The sequence below is a fragment of the Struthio camelus genome, chromosome 5, assembly GCF_040807025.1.
Source record: "Struthio camelus isolate bStrCam1 chromosome 5, bStrCam1.hap1, whole genome shotgun sequence".
NCBI classification, from domain to species: Eukaryota; Metazoa; Chordata; class Aves; order Struthioniformes; family Struthionidae; genus Struthio; species Struthio camelus.
In genome coordinates this window covers 29,950,833-29,969,344 of record NC_090946.1, presented here as the reverse complement: position 1 = coordinate 29,969,344, position 18,512 = coordinate 29,950,833, and the positions used below count along the sequence as shown (strand labels likewise).

Sequence of the window (18,512 nt, the reverse complement as noted above, 5' to 3'; positions counted from 1 at the left end):
TGCCCGGAGTCTGTCAATATTTCTTTTCTGTACTGGTACGCAACCTTCTCATGGTTATTATTCAGAAGTGGGTGTTTTAGCATGTGTTACACTTTGTTTTGGTCATGAATGATGGAATGGTGGAGAAAAGACAGAAACTTGGCCTGTGAGAACAGCTGAGCTTGATGTTTTTAAACACAATCATTGTACATATAGCTACTTCTACCTGTGGGGAAAACAATGCTGCAGTGCTTTTAAGCTTGATTGCATCAACCTATCTGCTATATCTTTAAAGGGTTAGAATAATTAGCACAACATTTGCCAGTCTCTCTTTGTAGAATGAATTTATATCTAATTGAATGTGTGATGCTTAGATTCGAATTTGAAGACTTTATCAACACATTGGGCAAGCTGTATTTTCATATGCTGTTTATATTGCAGCTGACACAGATAAGAATGCTAGATGGAGCCTGGAGAAATATTTCCGATTAATGAAAAATATATGAACTTTTCCATAAAGTACTGATGCTATGCTGAAGGAGATAAACTATCAAATGGGTTGTAGAAAACTAAATACAACTGAAATTTAAAACTCATCTCCCCTTTCTGCTACAAGGGAAGGAGAATTTTTGTTATTTTTGTTAATACTGATTCTGTGCATTCTACACAGATCTATTATTATTAGGATAAAAAACTAATCAATAACTTTTTGCTGTGTCCTATTTATTGGCCAATGACTACTTTTTTTGTCAGTTAATAGTGTCAAGAAAAGTCTTGATAAATATACACTTAAAAAGATTTAGCCATGTTCCAATGATAAGCCTTTGTAATGTGTGGGTAATGAAGATGTGTACGCTGACATGACAGTTGCAGTAATGACTGCATGTTTCATGTTAGAAAGTTATTTTTTTTACCATGTTTGCAATCATTATTCTCCCAGTCAACACCATATAGATAAAATTACTGACTTCAGCTTTGGAGCCTAGGCTAAATTTATGTTATGCTTTGAGGATTACACGTCTCTAGCAGTAGTGGTGAAAGATCTGCTCAAATCTCCCTCGAAGGTCACTTTGTTCATCTTCTGCTATAGGTATGGACCTCCCTTCTCAGGTTTCTTAAATTGTCATTTTGTCCTCTATTGGCTTCTCTGAATCTTACATATAGGACATAATAACATCCTGTATTTAGCAGCTGTTCTCTTAATCAATTAGGCATTTGCTTGAATACGTGAACTCATATAAAAGTCTATCAACAGACAACAGTATTGATACAACTCTTTAGAAATAATTCTGTCATAACTGCACCAAATAGGAAGAAAACAAGTTTTTAAACACCAATGTATTCAATGCCCTTAGTATATTTGAGACTTCTAGTTCATTTCTTTTTTACGAAGATTTCAAAAATATTGTAGTGCTTAGAACAATTTATATTTTTGACAAAAGAGGTAAAACAGTTGTTTTTGTGTGTAGTGATGTAGTTCACCAGCAAACTAATTTTTGAAGTTAGTTGAAGTTTTTAATAAGGGAGGACTTTAAGATTTTTCTTTTAAGGATAACTTGTAATAATATTGTCTGTATATAGCAGTATGTCCAGACAGATATGTGAGATCAAGTGCCATTCAGACAGCTATTTAAAATTTAACAGGTGTTCAGAAATATTCTGATCTATACTTTTTCTCCCTGTGGGTTCTTTGTTCCAGTTCCTCCTCATGCAAGGCAAAGCCAGGAGAAAATACAGCTAGAGGCACACTGATACTTTGATAAGCCTTCTAAAATAAACTCTCATTCCTAGAAGTTACCTGCTTGAGATCTATGTCACCTATTAATAATGCGCTAATCCTTGGGAATACACTATGTGAACTTCTAAACTGATTGGGTGTACTCCCTTGACCTGTTCTGTAAGATCTTGGGCTACTTTTTGTGAAAAATATGAATCTCAATTTCATCTATTTCTACCTTGATGCAGTAAAGAGTGAAGCTACTCGTTTGTGAACTTGAACAAAACTAAAACATTTGTTCATACCATAATTACTTGCATTAAGCATGATTTTACATACTCTAGGAGTTGAACTCTTTTGATGAAGCTGAATATTTTATATCACTAGGCACCTTGAACTTTCAAAATGGGTAGCTATAGAATAAATTCAATGAAGATACAGTATCAGTATTAGCTGTGGTAAATGGACTTTACCTTGTCAAACATATTGAAGTGACTTAGCATCAAATTCAGTATAAACTTTCACAAAACCAAATACTTCTCTAGACTTCTAGGATTTTGCACCAGTTTGCTTCCTACAGCTTTTTAAACAACCTTCCCATATACATATGTGCATGAACACTTCATATGCAAATGACCTACAAGTAATGATGGAAGATGAACACTTTTTTTTTTTTTTCAGAACTAGAGAAACTATTTTGCTGTCTTGAACCTCTGTTTTCCAATGCTGCTGTTTACTTACTGTCATCCCCTAAGGTGATAGGTTACATCAGTAGCAAGCATCTATCTCCTGTCGTTAGATTATTCCCATTTGGAAATACGTATTAAGTTGCTTGGTGCCATGGGTGAGTTGTCTCTATTTTTTTCCTGACTTATTCCTGTTACTTGTTAGAGTTTTGCTAGATTCTTAAACTTAAGCTTCTAAAATGGGGAAATTTTACTGAAATCAATACAGTAAAGAGCTTCATGTCAAGCAGGTACAGAGGCGTGCTCTCCTGGAGCTGCAGGGTTAGAGGTGGGACGTAGCCACACAGCTCCCTAAAGCAGAGAGGGCCAGCACCCTAAAAGGGCTGTGCTTGCACCTGGACTTGGTTCCACGAACTGAGCGCCATTAGGTTTACATTACTGTATTGTCGCTGTATTTTCTGGAAGACAACCATCTGTTCTGTCCAAGCCCCTCGCAAGCATAGGCACACAACCTTCATTTGAGACAGAAGGGCTATGCAAATATTGAACACTAATTAGCAAAATAATATTCTGTATTTATTCCTCTATTGACTCCTGAAAGTTGTCTAATAGGAGGCTTGACTTTTTGTTCTTAAAACAAACTTGCCATACCAATGAAATGCACAAAAAGACTTGGTGTGTTTGCCTTTTCTGTGTGTCTCAACGGTCTTACCTCAGAATACCCAGCTGTTCCTGGGAGATGGAGCCTGCACATTCAAATGCTCAGAAAGTATCCAGACAGAAAAGAATCTCTTAAATTTTACAAAATAATAAAATATTCCCTCCTTTCCATCTCCGTCCCCGTCCAAGGAAATGTAGCTTAGATGTATGCTGATTTTAAAAAGGCACCCTTTGAAACACAGGTCACATCATTTCAAATCACCATAGGCAAAGGAAGGACCAAGTTTCCCGCATGGATATGGGTAGAATAATATAGTGGAACACAAATGAAATGGTACCGTTTTGATGACTTTCTTTTTTAATCTACTTATGTGGTTGGCATTTATTACAATTATCACAGATAACATATCTGAAGATCCTGGTACAAGCTGGAACTGAGCAGTGGAATCTGCCTTATTCCAAGATGTGTTTAAGAGATGCCAAGGGTGTCTTAGTGCTGCCTTCCCAATCCTGCAGGGGTCCCAGTGGGTCATAAGGTATTCATACAAATCAAACTAGAAATTAAACAGCAAGAGCATTGCATCCGGGACTGACCATCCTCTTTCTCAAATATGAGTGAGCTGGCTTGCTTTCCCTTCTGCATGGGTCTGAAGCTCTAAAACATCCCAGCTGTGATAATGAGGGAAATCAGATTCCATCTCTTTGGACAGACTGCCGCATATGCTGTCTGACTTTCTTTTTGTCTTTGTTTTTTCTCTGGCTGTGGATGTGAGTTTTAGCTTCCTTCTAAGAATGCCTGGAGGAGAGGATTTCTCGTTCTCTCTCTCTTTTTTTTTTTTTTTTTTTTAAAGCTGAACAACTTTAAAATGTTTTCGTCATTTTCTATAGGGTAAAACTGTTTGGCAAATGCACCATGAATCCACTAAAGCTTTGGCAGTTTTAAAAATGTCTTTTTACCTCCAATGAATAAATGGTTTGCCAAACGTTTATCCCAGCTGTGCTTCAGATGTAATTATTAATTTTAAGGATATTCATACTGTATTACAGCAAAAATAGAGTAGGCACAGTCTGCAGTTTTCAGTATTAACAAAACATGCAGGAAAAAACAGCTTGCAGGAAACTGTTTCAGGTAAGTGAAAATGACCTGATGCGAATAACAAATATGATACATAGTTCACATGTGTGAATTGATATTAAAGATACTTTTCTGGCTTTTTTATTATGAAATGTATACCAAAAGAAGCTCATCTGTTGAGAGTACTAGTGTTTGAATTTTGGCCTGAATACCTACTGGGTCAGACAGGGCAAGGCATTCTCAGCGTTGTTCATCTAAAAGCTTTCAGGCGATTTCATGAGAGCGAGCGCTGATCAAGCATGCGGTGCTGTTCGGAAGTAGAGGGGGAAAAAATCTGACAACAATTATGTTTTGCATCTGTGTAGCCTTGTAGGAAACTGGTGAAATGGGCAAAATGAGTAGAGCCTTTTTAAGTACAGGTCTACGCGAGTTTGAAAAAATAGCATTCAGGCTGTGCAACATCTTTTTCTGTAGTTTCATCTCTACTTTGATAATAATGTATGGGGAGGGGAGTAAATAGCACAAGTTTTGTTCAGAGTTCCTCCAGAAAGCACAAGATTAAGATTCAGTGAATGAATAGCTCCCTGTTTTTTTTAATAATTTACTACAGCATGTTAAATATGCTAAAAGTCATAACAAAAAAGCTGTCACAGGATTTCTGGATGCTTCTGCTGCTACTGAAGGAAGCCATGGAAATCTGACTGTAATTCCAATTTGTTGTTAGAATTCACGTCTAAAGCTTCTTGACTCAAATTAAAATTTCATCCCCCTGTATGTAAAAGGGATGTACAGGACAATTGGCCATACTTTCAGAAAGAAAGTAGTTACAGGTTAAGGAATAACCTGAAATAGAAAGTATCTGTGTTCTTTTCTTCTGTTCTTACACAAAGTGGGTGCTGACATCCAGTCAGTTGGTGGAAAATGTGCTCTATGAAGAGCTGCAGCTTTGAATGAAGTGTCTGATCCAGAAGTCTGCACAGCTTCTGCCTGACTATGTTAGGCATAGTTTAAAGGCCTGTAAGAAAGCTGTTAAGAAACTCCAAGCATAGACTAGCTACAGATCAGTGGGATGGCAGCTTGCAAGGAGAGAAAAGAAAATCATTCCAAAAAATGCTGGCAGAAGTGTGCAATCACTGTGAGCTAATGCTGAACTCATCTCACTTGGTGAGAGCTGTATGGTAACTTTTTTTTAACTAGAAACAATACTAGGTCTTAAACATTTTCCCTACGAAAAGATTATAAGCATTATGCTATACAAGGTTATTGTGAAACCTGTGTTCTGATCTCTGAGAAAATAATTTCATACTTTGTATTTTGGGCTTAGGAAGATGTTGCTCCTAATTATCTTCCCAGTCCTTACTCGAGGATAATTATTATTCTCTGTGAGTTTGCTACAGTAATTGAGGTTAAAAGAAAGATTTTTCACTGGCTTCTGAGAACACTGGATAAGCCTTTAAATAGCAGAAGTGATTTAAGAGTTGGCTGACGGATTGTAGTAGCATCTCCTAGTTTCTTTAGTGCTTGAAGCCAAGGCACAAATGAAGTGTTGATTGTTGAATGTCGCGCTAAGTATACAAGCTAAGCGATACACAATGCTTGTCTACAAAGGTTGTACTAATAAACTGTCTGTAAAAACATTTTCAATGTTTGTGATTTATGTAAGGTTACTTTTAGGCCCTTGGTAGGCTGTAATATAAGAATCTTATGAAATTTTGGAGAGGTTATTTGACAAATCTTATCAAAGTTCCAAAAGTTACTTATCAGAAAGTATCAAATGTTACTTTATTTTCCTTGTTGACAAAGGAGGGGGAAAAAAGGAAGGATTTTTTAACTTCTAATGCTGGTATAGCTAAGTACTAGACCTTAGAGGAAAAACTTAAAGTTCAGACAGTGAAACGATGGCTGTAAAACTAACCTGGTTTATGAAAGCAGAAGGGGTTTTTCTTCTTTCTCAGTGTCTATATAGTGGCTGAAAACAAGAAACTGACCCTAAGCAAGGTACTAAAAAATAAAACATTGCTGCGTTCTTCTCTGGCCACCACTACCATTGCTAACAGTTGGCTTTTTCTCATTTCCTTATGCTTTTAAGGAGGATCAATTGGACAGATACTATGCTAAGTAATGAGATAATACCTTAAACGGGTTGTAAATGGGTGTCTGCACTGAAAGCACATAATAAAATGAGTTTTTACTGCTGCTACCATTGTTGATTTTACCCCTGACATATTCATTCACACTAACACGATTCATGTTGCCTGCTGGAGTACTCCTACTCTCCCCCCCACCAACTCTTCCAAGCCTTTTTTCCCCTTTTTCTTGCCTCTCTGAATACTTTTTCATGTTTGTCTTGTCAGTTGCAAGCTTCACTCTTCTCTTCTCCTACAATTACTAGCAAAATAACTGGATTGAACTGAAATCCATATACCTTCATTTGGAGCTTCCTTTGCTGTCCAGATGTTCTGTAGGATTCAGCATCCAGTGTTTGGACCAGATTTTCAGAAATGTTCCTGCTCCTGACTGGGCACCTAAATGAAGAGGTCAGACTTCCTTCTGGCAATCATGCTTGACTGATTGCTGCTGGGCATTCAAGAGCAAATTTTCAAAAGTGCTAAATATATTTTAAGTTAGAAAAAAGAAGAAAATCTTCACAATTTACATGTTACTTGTACATAGTTTTTAATTCCCTCTGAAGTTCCAAAGAGAAATTGTACTTCAGTTGCTGCAATTCTCTTGAGTTTTTTCTGCTCATCTGTTACATACTATAAATGGAAAAGCAGCTAAATCTTACTATTATATAACCAGTTTCTTCTATCCTGGTGACTTGATTTTTTTTTTTTTTTTTTTTTGCGGACTTGGTGTTAATTCCCTTGTTTTATGGGATTTTTTTCTGTCTAAATACATTCTCAATTATAATATCTGGTGAATCGGTATGCAAATACATCAAGAATCTGACATCTGAAAGTGCTTGTATGAAATCAACACTGATTAGGAACAGAGAGCAACAAGATAAGTTTGCAGTATGACCATTCATAAATTTGCATGTTTTGCTCTGGAGATGCACAGCTTAGGGCGGATTAAAAGAATTTATTGCTAATGCAAAGCTGAATTTTATATCTGTTTGGTAGTTTACTGCTTCTTGGCTATTATGAGGAAGAAATTAAACCTACATGTCAAAAAATCTTTTTTTCTGTGAAGAAACTGACAAGTAGAAGTTTTGTCTTATGAGGAGTTACAAGCGCCGTAGTAAATATACGCACGCTCATGAGCGTTATCCTGTCTCATGTTAAACATAATAAAGCTAATAAAGCATAAATGAGCAGTTCTAAAACAAACCTGAAAATTAAGCATTTCCATAGGCCAGAAGTCTTCTGTGGCTACCACATAATTCCTTTTAAAAAGGCGAGTCAATGCGGACACAATGTTCGTGGTAATTCATGTGAAATGCCACCAAGATGAACTTATGTGCCAGAAAAGCAACTTTGTTCAAGTTTTGTTTTCTATGCTGACATATCTAACAAAATAAATTTTGCTCTCAGGCCTGTCCCTGCTGGTTGGTTCATTTTAGTTATTTATGAGATAATTATATTCGGCTTTGAGTATGTAAAGCAACAAATTACTCCCACAGCAAAAATAACTTCTTTTCTGCTGCAGTTTAACAGTCCCAAGCAAGGGGTTCTCGCTAAGGTATTATGTTTGTTTATATCAAGTACTTTTATGAACATGCCATGAAGACATTATACAATTACTCACCAATCCCTAACTTATTTGTTCAATTCATTAGTAGCTGTATTGTTTTTTCATGTAGAGGCTGGTAAAGCAAACTGTCCCTAAGTGACAGTGGAGCCTAGTGCTGTAAGGACAGCAAAGAGATTTCAGAGCAGTTTTTTTTTTTTTTTTTTTTTTGGTGAATTCAAAACGAGAGGAAGGGTGCAAGGGAACGCCTGTGCTGGAGCTGCGCCCATGCACTGGAAAGGATGCGACAGGAGTGGGATGTGGCGGGAGAAGGCTGCAGACTCTGTCCTGGCTGATTGATGGGAGGAGGAGAAGGAGCAGAGCTGGTGGCTTGGGCACTCAGCAGGCTCAGGGAGCCCTGTGCCTGCCCCCCAGGCTAGACCCACTCATATGCCCCCTAGAAACCCTCATAACACAAAAGGTGTAGCTGCCTCATTGTGTCAGATTGCTCGGTTGTGTGCGTTCCCCCTTCGTGCTTGCTAGTGCTGGGAGTCTGAAATGCCCCTCTGCCTGGGGGCAGAGGCCCTGGGAAGGGGCGGATTCATTCCCCTCAGAGGGGACCTTTGTGCAACTGCAGTCTAGAAAGCGTTTGTAGCAACGTGAGCTGTGGACTTGTGAGAGCAGATGCTTGAACTTGTTTTACCTTATTCCTGAATGAGTGCTTCAGCCATGAGGCAAGGGTATAAAAAGGATAGAAATGGTGGTGCAACCTGTATCAGGTCTATTCTTAGCTTTACTGGGGAGAAGAAAAAGAAGTTAAAGACGACAGGGGAAAAAAACCTTCAGATGGGGAATATTCATTTCTAGGCCATTGAATTTGAACTAGAGTACTGAATCTCCAAGTGACTCTAATTGTTTTTGTGTTTTGGATATAGAGTAAGAGATATAATTCAGGATTCCTGAGAGTATTTGAATGTCTTTGCTTTTTAAAGTATTCAGAGAAATAGGAGAAACTCCATAGGCTGAGAGGGAACAGAGAGGGTAAAGGCACCTGAAAGTTAGGGAATTCAGTTCTTGGATTTTAAGGATCTGTGTTTTCTGTTGGATCTAGTCTAATATTATTTTGTAGGATTTAGTGCTTAAAAGCTAAGAGTTTTTTAAAACTTCCTCTGACCATCATAGCAGAGACTTTGCGGGCAGAAGTGCTGTAGTGAACTAGTAAATACTTATAGGTGGGGAAGAAAAGAGACCATGCAGAGTGTTGAGATGGAACGCTTCCCACAGCTGAAGCTTCCTCCTCCTCCTCCTCCTCCCCTTCTTGTCTTCCCTTGGCCCCCCGGCAAGACTGATGACTACTGTATGTAAGGGCACTGAGTACAGAAGTTTGAATGGGTGCATGTAGACATGTGACAGTACTGATGGCTAGCATAAGTATTGCTGTTTTTCTAGAGACCTCCTTTTGACTCGCACCTAGTCTTCAAGAACTCAGAAGTTTCCTCTCTGTCAACTATGTGACTGTCTTGGGAGGGAAAAGCACTCTACCAGGTGATGAAAATCATGGTGACTTCTTGATGAATTTTCTTCATAATTTGCAAAGTCTACAATATAAGCTAATAGTATGTAGCATAATGCATCTACCAAAGCTTATGAAATAGTTTTTCCTTGCCTGGCTCAGCTTACAAAGAATTACACCCCAGATTCTTCAAATGAATCTGTTGTCAAATCTGTCAAGGGGGCCTATTAGGGCAACTCACTTTGAGTATAATTAAGAGCTATCCTTTTGCTGACTGCTCTCTGTAAAGTGCTTGAGTATCAATATTCTCACTGAAACTAATATTTTTGTTTATTTTGGCATGGAACAACTGTTGAGTTTGCCTCAGAATGTGTCAGTATTATCTTTGCATTGGACTCCCTTACCCCACTATATCAAAGTATGTATTTTGAATGGGGGATCTGCCCTTAAGAGGATGATAAGGACATGAATACCTTGAACTAAAACTGATGGATAATTCTGCCTGCCAAAATATTTCCATTTTCAGAAAGTGTTTTAAGCAGAAATCTTTTTCCACAAAGCAAACAGTCTTTGTGGTGGAAAAAAGTTACATGTCAGTATTCATTTTTTTGTCAGAATAGTATCAGTGATACCTCTTTGTCTCTTGGTACAGCTGTGATGTCTATACTTAGTGGGTAAAATAAAATCTTTAGATGCAACGACAATGAGTGTAACTCAAAAGAATTTACGAAAGAAAAGGAGGAAGAGAAAATGACTGACAAGCTCTTTAAAGCAGGGGTTGTCTCGTGCATTGTTATTTGAGCTATCAGAAGGTAGGAAATACTTGTAAACGTATTGGATTTACTTTCACTGAATATCTAACAAGCAAAAATTGCATTTCAGAGTAAAACTGGCTGCTAATAAAAGAACCGTGGATGAGATTTTTATGACAAGAGGGGATAATGATAATGACAAGAGGATAATAAGAAAAGGGCTATGAAAAGGTAAAGTCAGTGAACAAGAGCAGTGGAGAGGAGAACCTCGTTAAGCCTAAGTCTTTACTAAATACTTGTGACAGCAGTGAAGATGAGAGAGAACCAGAGTAGATCAGTGACAGCGGAGACCAAAGTAGCAGCAAGTTAATTCAAATGAAGATAAAATCATGCTAGGTTGTTGAATGCTACCCTGGGAGGTGCTGTGAGAAAATAGGTTCTTTGAGTATCACTAAAGAAAAAAGTCAGACCCTTTTATTGGAGGGGCTGCACTGCATAAGAAGGAAACCTGCACTCTGTGAGGTAATTGTGCTGGGATGGATACTGCTGAGAAAATAGAATATGCTAAATTTTGTAAATGAGTAGTTGGCATGAGTGAGGCATGAAATCTATGCACACCACTATGCTAAATATACCATTTTGGTGAACTTAGAACAAGTACAAATTAAAACTGTATAATGTAGATTAGAAGTCTTTTTTCCTCTGCAGCGCTCTGTGCTTGTACTGTGCTGGGAAATGATATTGGCAACTGACACACTTTTCACTTTTCTACAGATGGGATGATTTTCCATGTAAACTAAGTTAATACACGAAATAGTTTCAGAACTATGTTTTATTTCTAAGCAAGAGAGTGTCTTCATTGAAGTAAACATTGGGTATAGCATCAAAGTGCAGTTATGCAACATGAGACGCTTGCACCTATTTACTTACTGTTTTATCTCTCTAAAATTGGAACCAATGACGTTTTCAGCTTCCCCAACAAAACATGGCAAAGTGTTTAAATGAGTGGCCAGTGTGGACTGATGATGCAGCCATTATGGGCAGTTGGAAAATAGGCATTCCTCAGTCTTTGATCCTTTTCCTTAAGATCTTTTTTGGTATTATATAGTCAAGTATCTCAAATTAAATGACTGTTCAAGAAATTCCTGAAGAAATTTCAAATGTATCTATGATCAAACTTCTGGAATATCAAAAACTCCCTAAAAATTAAAAGGATCTTTTGCAAAACGAAAGGTCTAAGTTCTAAAATAAAAACAGCAGGCTGAGGAATATAAACCACACACAAAGGAACAACAGTGCTTTGTTTTACAGCAGCGTAAATGCAGATTTACACCATGACCAACAACTACAGAGGAGGTTTGCAGAATCTACTGATCCTTTAATATATAACACATACTGGAAGCAATGGATTGACTGTCAAGCTTTGGAAAAATCAAAAGATTCAGTATAGAGGGGAACAGAAAGTAATCGTACTCTTAAGTACTTTACTGCAATTGATATTGCTCATAAGCAAAAAATAAATAAAACGGATTTTCTACTCTTTTTTTACTAGCTTGCACTATGTACAAATAGTTCTGATTTTAAAAAAAAAAAGGCATATCTCAGTGCTCAGCGATTCTTACTCTTGAATTTTAAAACAGTCATAAAATTGATATATTCAGTTGTGACTGGAATTCAGTGGAAATTAAGCAACTAAAGCAACCTAAGGGTTTTTTTAAATCTTTAACATTTTTTTTCTATGGTTCTTGTAGGAAGAGTGTAATATGTGTTTGTATGCAATCATTTTGTCTCTTGGTAGAGTGTACAGTTTTTCAGGGTAAAAATTTAAAGCTTCAGAAAAATCTTATCCTTAAGGAGATTTTCAGGAAGTAAAAGTAAGGATTTTTTTTTATGCTATGAACTCTGTTAGTAATGTGACAGTTTTCTAAAACTGTACTTCTCTAGCACTAAAGGCAAACTTAGACGCCTGTAATAGATGTTAATAACAATGATTTGGAGTATTAAAAGTTAATGCAGCATAACCAGTAACTCCTCCCATTATTTAATCCAAAAGATCATTTTCCATTAAGATGAGTTTTTAAATGGATCAGGATGATTTTTTTTTTCCTGCATTAGCATTAGAAACACCACACTTACAGTATTAGCATAAAGTCATGAGAGGAGTCATAAGTGACATAAGCTATTCAATGTTTTTGAAGTATTACGTATTTTTATGTTCAGATGACCTATGTTTCTGATAGTATGTTTTATGTCTGTATGAAACATCTCAGAATATTACTAAAAATGTCAAACAATTTGGAATGGCTTATGATAGATAGCCAAAGATATTTTTAAACCAAATGACTGAATATGAACAATTTAAGCTTTAAACGGAGGAGATAAAACAGTAAAGACAAAATAAAAATCCCTGCAAACTGGGAAATAATAAAAACCAAAATGGTGTAAGCAGCACCATGATAACCTGCACCTCAGTTTTGATTGCTTAGATATCTAGATGAAATAACCAAGCAAACCTTGGATTAAAACCTAATTTACTAACTTTCCGTATGACTTGTGTATCCCAAGTGATGAAGATCCTTCTTGATTCTAGGGAAAAAAATTGCAGACTGGCCTCATCCTTCACAGCTTTAGAGACTAAACAGTAGGAAATTCTCAAGGAATTCTTAAAGATCTTTGCAGTGGCTTCCCTACATTTCTTTGTACTGCAAGCTGATAATATCTTAGCCAATGCACTCACTAATGCACTCCAAAACCACCTCAAGCAAGAATGTAGCATTTTCTAGAGCACAGAATAGAAAAAAGAAAACGATATATTTTTCCAGTTGAAATTTTCAGAGAAATATGGTAAAAACTAAGTAATAATATGAAAACATGTTAATGAAGTTGTTCTTTTTTCTTAATATCTTCAAAACTACAGATGCTGTTGAATTTTTACTCTCCGCTAAAAAGAAGCCAGAAAAGTGCTTAAGCATATCTATAATGTTTAAAGGTAAATTCATATTCAAATATATATTAAAAGATTTTACAGATCAGGAATAATTTGTGCTGAAATTCTTTAGTATTAGTAGTTTTTCCTTTTTGAGGGAAATCGTGCTCTTCATCTTTCAGAATATGTTAAAATTTATGAAGCCCTCAAAATTGTGCCAAGATTCAATGCATCAACATGGATAAGACTAAAGTCTGAAAAACGCAGATCAGATATTTTATGAATGATGATGGCTTAGACTTCTTCCACTGAATGCCAGACTTCTTATGCCGTTGGAGGGCAGGCTGAATTGTTTGCATTAATTTCCTTGGGTGGAGGTAGGGGGCAAGACAGCAGTAGCAGATTCCCTCCCATGAGAGTACTTTTTATTTATTGTTTATTAAGGAGGAGGAAATAGATTTGAATATTAACTCTTGCACTGTGTAACCAAATTGTTCAGTGGATTTAACAGCCGGGACTTTGCTAACTTGATACTAGTAAAAGGTCTGGCAAATCTTTCATTATGTAGTCCTGGTAGACTTGTCCATGTAACTGCTTTTGCTCTCAAATTTTTATCTTGCATTTTTTTCCTTTTTGATCCGACATCGTTATTCTCCTCATATTAAACCCAGCTCTGGAAAGGCTGATTAAATTCTGTCACTTTTCAATAGATTCTCAGAAAAAGTCTTCTATCACTGAATAAACCGTTTTACTGCGTCCCAACGGTAGCTCTTACTGTTTATGTAAGTTACAGTATTCGTTTCCAGTTTTCTTAGGACGCGTCCCTAGTCCTTCGCTGTCCCTTTCTGTCTTGGAGGAAAGCACTCTTCCTACAGACATGAGAAGCACACAGTGCTCAGCAGCATGTGTTTTCTCTGCCGTGCTGTCCGCCCAAAACTGTACTTGTATCTTCTGCATTAAGCTTATGCAAATCCATAGTTAGCTTCAGACTGGAGGATATGGTGACTGAGCAGAGGTATGTATCATTCCAGCTCAATGCAAATCTGTTATTTCCTAGGACTGCTTGTGCTGCTGGTCCTTCAGCTCCCATCCCGCGGGAGGACACTCAGCCAGCTCGGCCTGGAGCGGGGAGGCAGTGACGGCTAAACGCAGGGGTGAGCAGCAGCCCTGCCTCGTCGGGCAATGGGATGCGAGTGCCTGAATCACACCAACCTAACTGGCTGAGCAGCTGCAGGTAGGTGCCTTTTGCAGCGCAACTGCATTGTAGTCCTACAGTTACAATGTGGACGGTATAGGACATAGTGCAGCGACCAGTGGGAGATCTTATTCTGTAAGCTCAAAAGTTCAGTGTGTCACAAATCTGAAAGAAAGTTTCCAACTGTAAAATTGGACATAGCACTCTAACTAGATAATATGTAACCTTCTATCTACATTCAGAAAATGGAAAGAGAAGGGAGAGGTGATCCACTTCAATACTGTCCAAAATATTAGGAAGTGTTTAAAGCAAAGAATTGTTATGTACATGGAAAGGAATAGAAACTGGGATTAACCTACAGCCCAGTTTTATGGAAAGGGAAGTAGTGACTACCTTATCTTCTTTTATAAAAACAGCTGTGTTCTTAGACAGGAGAAATGCCATCCTTCCCTATAGGAAATTATTACTTGGAGTGCAGGTAATGGGGATTAATATAAAACAAATAAAGATACAGTTGAATAGGAAAATACAATAGGTTACATTAAAAACTTGAGAGAAAACACCCATGATAATCTTCACTCTTTAAAGTTGGGACTTGGGGTATTTATTAGTGACCTGAGAGTAAGAAATGGGTACCTGCTCATGAAACCTGTGCACAAAACAGATGTAAATGTTTGCAGTGGTGAGGAGGAAGAAATCATCTTACATTGCATGACTTTGTCAACAGGCTAATTGAACTGGAATAAAGCTAATCAGGATAACTTTCAGCTGCTAATGTGATGGAGCTATGAAAAAACACTAATGTGATTTCTGTTGGAGCAGGCAAAATGTTAGTTCTGTTGTTTGAAACTAAGCAGGATCTGATCAGAAATACTGTGCACAGCCTGGTTAGAATTTTTCAAGATAAATGAATTCAAACTGAAACTACTGGTGTAAGGGGATGGAACAAAAATAAAATCAAGCGATGTAGAGAAAGAGCTTGGCGAGTTTGAGAAGGACAGAACTGATGAATTTCTGGTCAATTTCTAGAGAAAATGATTCCCCTGTATCTTCAAAGGAATATGAAAGGATCACATAGTGCTGGCTTGCACCATGTAGTTCTATGATTATCTCTTGCATTGTAGGAGTCGAGAAGGGCTTCTTTGTCTTTTGATACATGATGACAATACATGGCTCCTGAATTATTATTTCATGCTGTCTTCCTCTGAAAACTGGAAAATTGAATGTCTGCCTATAACCCAAGGGGACTGGACCTCATGACTTGGCTGGTTCCTACCATCCATGTTTGTTAACGTTAACCTGTCAAACTGCAGTTTCCATTCTTCTGGCTGTACAGCTAATGTAGCTCTGAATGAAAGTTTTGAACAATAAAAATTATTCTCTTGGGAGACAACTCAGGTGTTAAGTATCCAAGTCATTTTTGAAACTGCAGCTTAAGGTTCTTGGACATCAGATAGGATTTTGAAGCCTTTTTGTTTCAAGTGTGTGACTGCCTTGAAGGCTGTTATCCCTAAAGAGGAGTCAGCTAGTTCAGCTAAGTATATACAAAATGCCTCAATAAACGTTAGAAGATTCACAGCGGTTAGGTCTGTATGATTCTTTCTCTCCCAAGCTATTCAGCTTTGTATTCCTGAAAGCTTTTTCCTTTCTCATGCAAATGAGAACCTTAACTTTGGCACATATTACCTTTTTATTGCTTTATAAACTTCCTTCCTCAATAGTTCTTTGTCTCAGTCACGAAAAATATTCAGAACCTTTCACTAACAATGATAATGAGGGCTCACGCTATCTATTTGTAGGTGTCTCTGCTTTCTGAGATACACTTACCTTTTTTCCCTCATTTTCTGAAGACTTGTATGTTTTTAGAATTTATCTTCTTTTTTTTTTTTATCAAACAAAGATCTCAGGATCATGGAGGTTCTAAATCTCTGTCTTATTGTTTAATTTTGTTTGTATCCTAGGCTTCTGTTTTCTTATTAGATGAGATCACTTAACTCCATTATGAGAGCAAGAACATTATGTAATAAAAGCAATCAAGATGGTGATTTGTTGATAAGAACACAGCCTCAATTGTTGGCTCAATTTTCTTTTGTAATTCCTCTTTAGTATCTATTTGTACAGAATCTCTTGTAAACTAATATTATATTGAATTATGAGTATGGGTGGAGGTATCTGGGTTGATGCTTTTGCAGCAGGGGGTCCATACCACGTTCATATTCATCAGAACCCCAGAGACTACAATATAAGCTCAAAGTAAAGGGGGTTTGGCCAGACTTCAGAAAATCAGTACTAAGTACTATAGGGTAGTGTTGAAAATGCATTACCTTCATCACTTTCACTTTTTCACATCAAAAGAATTTTATTATTATTGTGATTCTTAAAGATAACATTAAAAAAGGGGACGGGGAGTAAAGGTGATTAATTCTGACAGTTGTTCTGGGCCTTTTGATATCTTTCCCTCACAGAAATACCTTTATCTGAAATTATCAAGTTCTAGCCGCCCGTCCAATGTGCCTGCTACGCTATCGTTTCACAATGAAAGAGGGTGAGCAGCACCAGGCCTATAGAAACCCAGGGAGACGCAGGTTCCTAGGTCTCTCTTTGAAGGTGAAACTTCGAAGTGCTAAAGCTATACCTGTATAGTGGGTTCTGGAGGGGCTTTCCAGGCCTGCTTTTTTTTGTGTGTCCATACATGCTCTGCTGATGTTCCCCAGCCCTTGCCTATGCTTGGTTTTATGAGAAATAAAAGTAAAAGGGAGCTGTAGATGCACAACAAATGTGGAATCACATTTGTATAATGATTACAAAAGAGAGAATATTGAAAATAAGTTTGTACCGGTAAACTTGTTCACTGTGAATTCTTCAAGCAGTTCTGAAAAGCAGATCTGACCTTAGGTTTCACCTTACTGGTGATCTAGGACGTGTTTAATTCAGAAATAGTTTTAGTCCTACAATGATTTTTGAAAGCTGAAATTTATGTAATATTGGAAAAAATGACATTCTTAGACCAAACTGAAAAACATCAGGGTGAAGACTGACCGTATTCCTTAAGCAATCTGTTTATGTGCCTTGCTGTTATGGTGCAACGATGCATGAGTTGCCTTTTCTCTAAGAAAACCTCAGTAAGATTTAAGTCACCCATAAAGTTTAAGTCACTACTTAAACTTTACCTCAGAAAGAATAATTACATTGTTATGATACCACAGATTAACGCTTTATCAGTCATGTGGGGAAAAAACTGGATGTATACAGTAATATTTGTCAGGACTTAAACTCCACAAAAGGAAGGACACTTAAGATTATAGTGTCTGTGTAATTTTTCCTTTAATGTCTAACTTAATCACAGTGGGTGATTACAGAACTCTGGCCAAAAGGTATTTATTAGAATCAAAGAGCTCATTTTGTGTAGACACAAAAGTGACTGTTTGCCCTTTTCTTTAAACAAGGCATGGCATGGGGTGGTTTTGTTGTTTGGTTTTTTGTTTCTTTTTTGTTTTTTTTTTTTTTTTTGGAATTACAGAATAACACCACATTCAGTTAAATAACCAGTCATTCATTCTCTCTCTAGAGCAGAACCTGTTATTGGCAGAATTGCTCCATCCTTTTTTGTATGTAGTCATTTATACAAATGGATTCCAAAAGCGCAGGCAGCTAGGATAATGAGGAGTGAGAGAAAGGGGCAAAATAAACACTAAGGAAACTGCTGGAACTGTAATAGAGCTTTTCAATGCAAGGGAAAACAAAAAAAAAGAAATATATGGAAAAAATCTTGTCCTACACTTAGGGACTTGTGAGAACACCACTGAAATACCAGGCCTGCCTCTGACATTTACTTTTGGCTAGCACTGGTGTTCTCTGTAGCAGTGGAACTATGACCTGTGATATAAAGAGCTGAACTGCAAAATTGCATGCTTCCTTTCCCTCTCTTTCGTGTTGCCTGGAATGATTTAGATGCACATTCTCTAGGCCTTGCTGTTACTAAGAGATAAAGCCACATGGCATATGCTTGGGTGTATGAAAAAGAGCTGTTCCCTTTCAGGGTGAGCTGCGCTCTCATAATTCTAGCTTCCTTTCTATTTAGCACAAGCATGTCCTCTCATGAAGCGAGTCAGACACCTAGCGTCTAGTTTAAATTAATTCATTGAGTAGGTATATAGCTCATACACAGAGCGTAAGCTCTAAGCTGCTGCTCTGCACTGATGACATAGCATGCATCCTGGGAGATTTTGCATCTGAATTTTTAAGGAATTAAGGGTAAATTCTGGTAATCTGATAGTAAATTCAAATCTGAACCTTATGAGAATATGCTGATTTACAGTAACTTTGCACAACTATTA

General features: G+C 37.3%; 1 protein-coding gene across 1 annotated transcript in view; it reads left to right on the top strand.

The window, feature by feature from the left end:
• Window positions 1-14,129: 14,129 nt before the first annotated feature.
• ANO3 (anoctamin 3) overlaps window positions 14,130-18,512 on the top strand; it is a 226,975-nt gene continuing 222,592 nt past the window's right edge. Inside the window, exon 1 of the mRNA XM_068945321.1 lies at window positions 14,130-14,214. The gene's annotated coding sequence lies outside the window, so the exon portion shown is untranslated. The remainder of the gene's footprint in view (window positions 14,215-18,512) is intronic.